We start from the raw sequence: 7587 nt of genomic DNA, 5'->3' as shown, positions 1-7587 counted from the left end.
GAGGAAAAAGCACAGTAAGGGGTATAATATCCCTCTAGGGACTAAAAAAATGTATGCTGCTATAAATGAGTACCATTCAAATGAACAAAGGCACACGATAATCTGAAGGAAAGTGATCTGACAGGTTTGGAAACCTACCCTGTGGTTGTTGAGCTATTGCTATATGCCAGAGGGTTAAGAAAAACAGACTGGAAGAAGTATGATTGGCTTTTTTGTTTGTTTGACACTGTAGTTGAAGGTGATATTTTAGCCCAGGAAGCTATAATCTTGGTGAAAATATAGTAGGACAGTGTTAGCAGTTGTAGTAGGGACAACCTGATCACCTTGTATCCCCCCAGTGTTTAGAACGGTGTTTCGCATATAGTAAGCATTTAACAAATACAATCATTATTATTAGTAGTAGTAGTAATAGTATTTATTCAGTACTTCTGGTGTGCAGAGCACTGTATTAAGTGCTGGGCAAGAAAATAGAACCCTCTCAGTGTCACACCTAGAGAGTTTTCAGTACTCTACCAGTCCAGGCTCTGGGAGGGAGATCAAACAGAAGTATACCCATTCCATTCCTAGCTTGGGCAGTGGCTAGCGAGTGGAAGGCAATCTGCTACAAGTCAAAACTCACCCATGCTGGGCAACAGTGGCATGAGAAAGAGTCAAGGGTGTTTTTTACCAAAGAAACTCTATGGATACACTACTAAAACGACTGCAGATGGAGTTGGGACATTCTGGGAGGGATGTGTCCATTCATTCATTCAATCGTATTTATTGAGCACTTACTATGCACAAAGCACTATAATAAGTACTTGGAATGCACAATTCGGCAAGAGATAGAGACAATCCCTGCCCAATAACAGGCTCACAGTCTAAATGGGGGAGACAGACAGAAGTGAGTTGGAGATGACTCAACAACACAAGACATGCAAGACAAGATAATACAGGAGGGAATTAGATGCAGAGCCAGCTCCTTGAAGAGCTCACAATCTATGAATACAGGCTGGGGCGAGGACCTAGAGACAGACACATTGGGAGCAATCAATCAATCAGTCAATTGTATTTATCGAGCACTTACTCTGTGCAGAGCAATGTGCTAAGTGCTTGGGAGAGTACAACAGAGTTGGTAAGCATGATGAAATAATAAAACTTTGAAACAGCATAAGGGGAAAGGACAAACACACAATACACAAAATGAAAACAAGTCAGTAAAGAGCTACGGCTGGAGGAGCAGAATTTCAAGCACCTCTTGATTCAGAGTCCACAGCATTCCTGAAATCTCAATAACGGCCACTACAATCACTAGGTTTCCCAAGGTCACATGAGGCCTCACGCTGCAGGTGCCGTTCTGTTTTCTGCAGTAAACCAGGGACGATCAGCTCGAGTTTAATTAGCGGCAGTGAGGGTTGCAGGGGCAGTGTGTAAGGAGATAAGCTGCAACGGTTGGATGTTTCTCTCAGTTGCAGTGGTCTTAATGTAGATGTTATCAATACCAAACTGGCTAAAATGTACTTTTATATAAAAGATGTCATGTTTCAGGTAATTCTACACTAAGGAACTTCCAATCGAACAATAGTGTTCATTGAGTTTTTTCCAGTATTCATGAGGAAGTGAGTGGGGAAAGGACAGATGGAGAAAGGAAGTTTATAGAAGCGATAAAATGAAAATGATCCAAGCATTTATCCTATCCTGCCTGGACTATTGCATTTGCCTCCTTGATGACGTACATGCCTCCTGCCTCTCCTCACTCCAGTTCTTACTTCACTCTGCTGCCCGGATCTTTTTATCTGAAAAAATACTTAGTTCATGTCTCCCTATTCCTCATGAACCTTCAGTGACTGCCCGTATACTTCCTCCCATCCACCACCACATCAAACAGAAACGCTTAGAGCACTCATTCACCTTGAATTCGCTGCCTTGAATTCCTCAATTCCAACTCTCTGCTGGACCCGCTCCAATCTGGCTTCCATCCCCTCCGCTCCACCGAAACTGCCTTCTCAAAGGTCACCCATGACTTCCTTCTTGCCAAATCCAGTGGCTCCTACTATATCCTAATCCTCCTGACCTCTCAGCTGCCTTTGACACCGTTGACCATCCCCTTCTCCTCCACACTTTATCTCACCTTGGCTTCATGGACTCTGTCCTCTCTTGGTTCTCCTCTTATCTTTCTGGCCATTCATTCTCGGCCACCTTCGCGGGCTCCTCCTCCCTCTCCCATCCACTAACTGTAGGGGTTCCTCAAGGGTGAGTTCTTGGCCCTCTTCTATTCTCCATCTATAGAGAAGCAGCATGGCTCAGTGTAAAGAGTCCGGGCTTGGGAGTCAGAGGTCATGGGTTCGAATTCTGGCTCTGCCACTTTCATTCATTCATTCAATAGTATTTATTGAGCGCTTACTATGTTCAGAGCACTGTACTGAGCGCTTGGAATGAACAAGTCGGCAACAGATACAGTCCTTGCCCTTTGACGGGCTTACAGTCTAATCGGGGGAGACGGACAGACAAGAACAATGGCAATAAATAGAGTCAAGGGGAAGAACATCTCGTAAAAACCGATGGCAACTAAATAGAATCAAGGTGATGTACATTTCATTAACAAACTAAATAGGGTAATGAAAATATATACAGTTGAGCAGACGAGTACAGTGCTGAAGGGATGGGAAGGGAGAGGGGGAGGAGCAGAGGGAGATGGGGGGAAAAGAGGGTTAAGCTGCGGAGAGGTGTGGGGGGGGTGGTAGAGAGGGTAGAGGGAGAAGGGGAGCTCAGTCTGGGAAGGCCTCTTGGAGGAGGTGAGTTTTAAGTAGGGTTTTGAAGAGGGGTAGAGAATTAGTTTGGCGGAGGTGAGGAGGGAGGGCATTCCAGGACCGTGGGAGGACGTGGCCCAGGGGTCGAGGGCGGGATAGACGAGACCGAGGGACGGTGAGGAGGTGGGCGGCAGAGGAGCAGAGCATGCGGCGTGGGCGGTAGAAAGAGAGAAGGGAAGAGAGGTAGGAAGGGGCAAGGTGATGTAGAGCCTTGAAGTCTGAGGTTGATAGGCAACCACTGGAGGTGTTTAAGAAGGGGAGTGACATGCCCAGATCGTTTCTGCAGGAAGATGAGCCGGGCAGCGGAGTGAAGAATAGACTGGAGCGGGGCAAGAGAGGAGGAAGGGAGGTCAGAGAGGAGGAAGGGAGGTCAGAGAGAAGGCCAACACAGTAGTCTAGCCGGGATATAACGAGAGCCCGTAGCAGTAAGGTAGCCGTTTGGGTGGAGAGGAAAGGGCGGATCTTGGCGATATTGTAAAGGTGAAACCGGCAGGTCTTGGTAACGGATAGGATGTGTGGGGTGAACGAGAGAGACGAGTCAAGGATGACAGCGAGATTGCGGGCCTGAGAGACGGGAAGGATGGTCGTGCCATCCACGGTGATAGGGAAATCTGGGAGAGGACCGAGCTTGGGAGGGAAGATGAGGAGCTCAGTCTTGCTCATGTTGAGTTTTAGGTGGCGGGCCGACATCCAGGTGGAGACATCCTGGAGGCAGGAGGAGATGTGAGCCTGAAGGGAGGGGGAGAGGGCAGGGGCAGAGATGTAGATCTGTGTGTCATCTGTGTAGAGATGGTAGTCAAAGCCGTGAGAGCGAATGAGTTCACCAAGGGAGTGAGTGTAAATGGAGAAGAGGGCCAAGAACTGACCCTTGAGGAAGTCCAACAGTTAAAGGATGGGAGGGGGAGGAGGCTCCAGCGAAGGAGACCGAGAATGACCGGCCAGAGAGATAAGAGGAGAACCAAGAGAGGACGGAGTCCATGAAGCCAAGGTGAGATAAGGTATGGAGGAGGAGGGGATGGTCGACAGTGTCAAAGGCAGCAGAGAGGTCAAGGAGGATTAGAATGGAGTAAGAGCCACTGGATTTGGCAAGAAGGAGGTCATGGGTGACCTTAGAGAGAGCAGTCTCGGTAGAGTGGAGGGGACGGAAGCCAGATTGGAGGGGGTCCAGGAGAGAATGGGAGTTAAGGAATTCTAAGCAGAAGTGACACTTGTCAGCTGTGTGACTGTGGGCAAGTCACTTAACTTCTCTGTGCCTCAGTTACCTCATCTGTAAAATGGGGATTAAGACCTTGAGCCTCATGTGGGACAACCTGATTACCCTGTATCTACCCCAGCACTTAGAACAGTGCTCTGCACATAGTAAGCGCTTAACAAATGCCAACATCATTAATATTATTATTATTACTCATTCCCTTGGTGAACTCATTCGCTCCCACAGCTTCAACTATTATCTCTATACAGATGACACCCAAATCTACACCTCCTCCCCTGTTCTCCCCTCCTCCCTCCAGGCTCGTATCTCCTATTGCCTCCAGGATGTCTCCACCTATTTGTCTGCCCACCACCTAAAACTCAACATGTCTAAAACTGAGCTCCTTATCTTCCCATCCAAACCCTGTCCTCTCCCTGACATCCCTCACTATGGGCAGCACTACCATCCTTCCCGTCTCACAGGGTCGCAACCTTGGTGTTATCCTTGACTCGGCTCTCTCATTCTCCCCACACATCCAATCTGTCACCAACACCTGCCGGTCTCACCTTTACAATATCGCCAAGATCTGACCTTTCCTCTCCATCCAAATGGCTATCGTACTGGTACAAGCTCTCATAATATCCCGGCTGGATTATTGTGTCAGCCTCCTCTCTGATCTCCCTTCCTTCTGTCTCTCCCCACCCCAATCTATTCTTCATTACGCTGCCCGGATCATCTTCCTACAGAAATGCTCTGGGCATGTCACTCCACTCCTCAAAAACCTCCAGTGGTTGTCTATCAACCTTCGCACGAAACAAAAGCTCCTAACTCTTGGCTTCAAAGCTCTCCATCACCTTGCCCCCTCCTACCTCACCTCCCTTCTCTCTTTCTACTGTCCACTCCATACACTCCCCTCTTCTGCCGCTCACCTCCTCACTGTCCCCCGTTCAAGCCTATCCTGCCATCGACCCCTGGCCCATGTCCTACCCCTGTCCTGGAATGCCCTCCCTCCTCACCTCCGCCAAACTAACTCTCTTCCCCTCTTCTACTGAAAGCTCACCTTCTCCAAGAGGCCTTCCCCAACTGAGCTCCCCCTTTCCCTCTGCTTCCCCTCCCTTCCCTCCCTCCTACCCTTTGCTCCTCCCCCTTCCCCTCCCCTCAGCACTGTGTTCATTTGTATATATTATTTATTACTATATTTATTTTGTTAATGAGGTGTATATCCCCTTGATTCTATTTATCTTGATGATGTTGTCTTGTTTTTGTTTTGTTCTGTATTGTGTTGCTGTCTGACTTCCCCGTTTAGACTGTGAGCCCGTCACTGGGCAGGGATTATCTCTATCTGTGGCCGAATTGTACATTCCAAGCACTTAGTACAGTGCTTTGCCCAATAGAAAGCACTCAAAACATACTATTGAATGAATGAATGAACCTTATCCCTTCCTTCCTTACCTCTCTGATCTCCTCCTACAGACCAGCCCGCACACTTCGCTCCTCTAGTTCCAGTTTTCTCAGTGTGCCCCAATCTCATCTATCTCATTGCTGACCCCTTTCCCATGTCCACCCTCTGCTTGGAACACCCCCTATCTCCACATTCACCAGACCATCACTCACTCCACCTTCAAAGCCTTATTAAGGTCATATCTTCTCCAATCCATCTTCCTTGATTAAGTTCTCTTTTCCTTGGCTTCATCTCCCTTATGCAGCTTGGATCTATGACCTGTGAGCTTTTGGTATTCTTCCCACCCTCAACCCCACAGCATATTCGTATATAACTATGAATTACGTATTATGAATTATTTATCTACATTAATGTCAGTCTCCCCCTCTAGACTGTAAGCTCCTTGTGGGCAGGAAACATGTCTACCAATTCAGTTGTATTTTCCTCCCCAAGATGGGAGACATAATAAGCAGCATGGTCTAGTGGAATGAGCATGGTCCTGAGAGTCAGAGGAACTGGGTTCTAATCCAGGCTCCATTACTTGTCTGCTGTATGTTATTGGGCATGTCACTCAGCGTCACTGTGCCTCAATTCCCTCATTTACAAAATGGTTATTCAATACTTGTACCTCCTCTTATTTAATAATAATAATGATAATGGAATTTGTTAAGCACCTACTATGTGCCAAGCACTCTTCTAAGTGCTAGGATAGATACAAGCTAATCAGGTTGTTCCACATGGGGTTCACAACCTTAAACCCCATTTTACAGATGAGGTAACTGAGGCACAAAGAAGTGAAGTGACTTGTCCAAGTCACACAACAGTCAAGTGGTGGACATGAGATTAGAACCCATGACCTTTGACCCAAGCGCAGGATCTTTCCACTAAGCCACGCTGCTTCTCTACTAGGAGCCCCACATGAGACCTGATAATCTACTCAAGTGCTTAGTACAGTGTTTGGCACATACTAAGGACTTAAATACCACAATCATTAGTATCATTATAACCATTATTATTCATTTCACAATATTAGTATTATAAATAATAACAATAGTAATAATGATAATAAATACCTCTGATGATGAGACACAGACAAGTTAAATGACTTGCTTGAAGTCACACAGAAGGCAAGTGGCAGTGCTGGGATTAGTGCCCAGGTCTCCTGGGAGTGAGGTCAGACTCCCAGGTCTGTGTTCTTTCCACTAAGCCATGCTGCTTCTAAAAACTGACCTTCTCCAAGAGGCATTTTCTGACTAATCCCTAACTCCATGATCATGACCTCAGCTACTCTCAGCACTTATATATTTATACCTGTTTATTCCATTTCTTTTAACTTTTCCTTTCATTAGCTAATTATATCTATTTATGGCATAGTGGATAGACCCCAGGCCTGGGAACCAGAAGGTAATGGGTTCTAATCTTGGCTCCACCACTTGTTTGCTATGTGACTTTGGGCAAGTCACTTCACTTCTCTGTGCCTCAGTTACCTCATCTGTAAAATAGGGTTTGAGACTGTGAGCAGCACATGAGACAAGGACTGTGTCCAACCCAATTTGGTTGTATCTACCCCAGCGCTTAATAGAGTGCCTGGAACATAGTAAGCACATATCAAATACCATTATCATTATTAATAGTTCACTTATTTATTCCATTATTCCCTCTAGCCTGTAAGTGCATTATAAGGAGGGAACATGTCTACTAACTCTGTTATACTGTACTTTCCCAAGTGCTTAGCACATTGCTCGATAATGTGCTTTCCTTTCACTAGTTGTATCCATGCTCTAAGTCTAGCTCTTACTTGTCTTGTCTTATGCCATCGAGTCATTTCTGACTCATAGCGATATCATAGACACATCTCTCCCAAAAAGTCCCACTCTCCATCTGCAATCGTTCTGGTAGTGGATCCATAGAGTTTTCTTGGTAAAAATACAGAATTGGTTTACCACTGCCTCCTTCCACACAGTAAACTTGAGTCTCTGCCCTTGACTCTCTCCCGTGTCACTGCTGTCCAGCATGGTCTAGTTTTGACTGGTTGCAGATTGTCTTCCATTCGCCAGACACTGCCCAAGCTAGGAATGGAATGGACAGGCCTCTGTTTGACTCTTCCTCCCGTAGCTGAGACTGGCAGAGTACTGGAAACTCTCCAGGTGTGACCCTGAGAGGGG

The 7587-nt window shown here is 46.5% G+C and overlaps 2 non-coding genes across 2 annotated transcripts; one reads left to right on the top strand and one right to left on the bottom strand.

Annotated features, from left to right (window-relative positions):
* Positions 1–472: 472 nt before the first annotated feature.
* On the top strand, positions 473–609 carry LOC114816639. Its single transcript, XR_003764438.1, has one exon. It is a non-coding gene; the product is annotated as a small nucleolar RNA SNORA7 (small nucleolar RNA).
* Positions 610–7449: 6840 nt separating this feature from the next.
* LOC114815918 lies at positions 7450–7587 on the bottom strand. Its single transcript, XR_003763713.1, has one exon. It is a non-coding gene; the product is annotated as a small nucleolar RNA SNORA7 (small nucleolar RNA).

The sequence above is a fragment of the Ornithorhynchus anatinus genome, chromosome 1 (assembly GCF_004115215.2).
Source record: "Ornithorhynchus anatinus isolate Pmale09 chromosome 1, mOrnAna1.pri.v4, whole genome shotgun sequence".
Lineage (NCBI taxonomy): Eukaryota > Metazoa > Chordata > Mammalia > Monotremata > Ornithorhynchidae > Ornithorhynchus > Ornithorhynchus anatinus.
The sequence above is the reverse complement of the archived record's forward strand: the minus strand, read 5'-3'. Positions and strand labels throughout refer to the sequence as shown.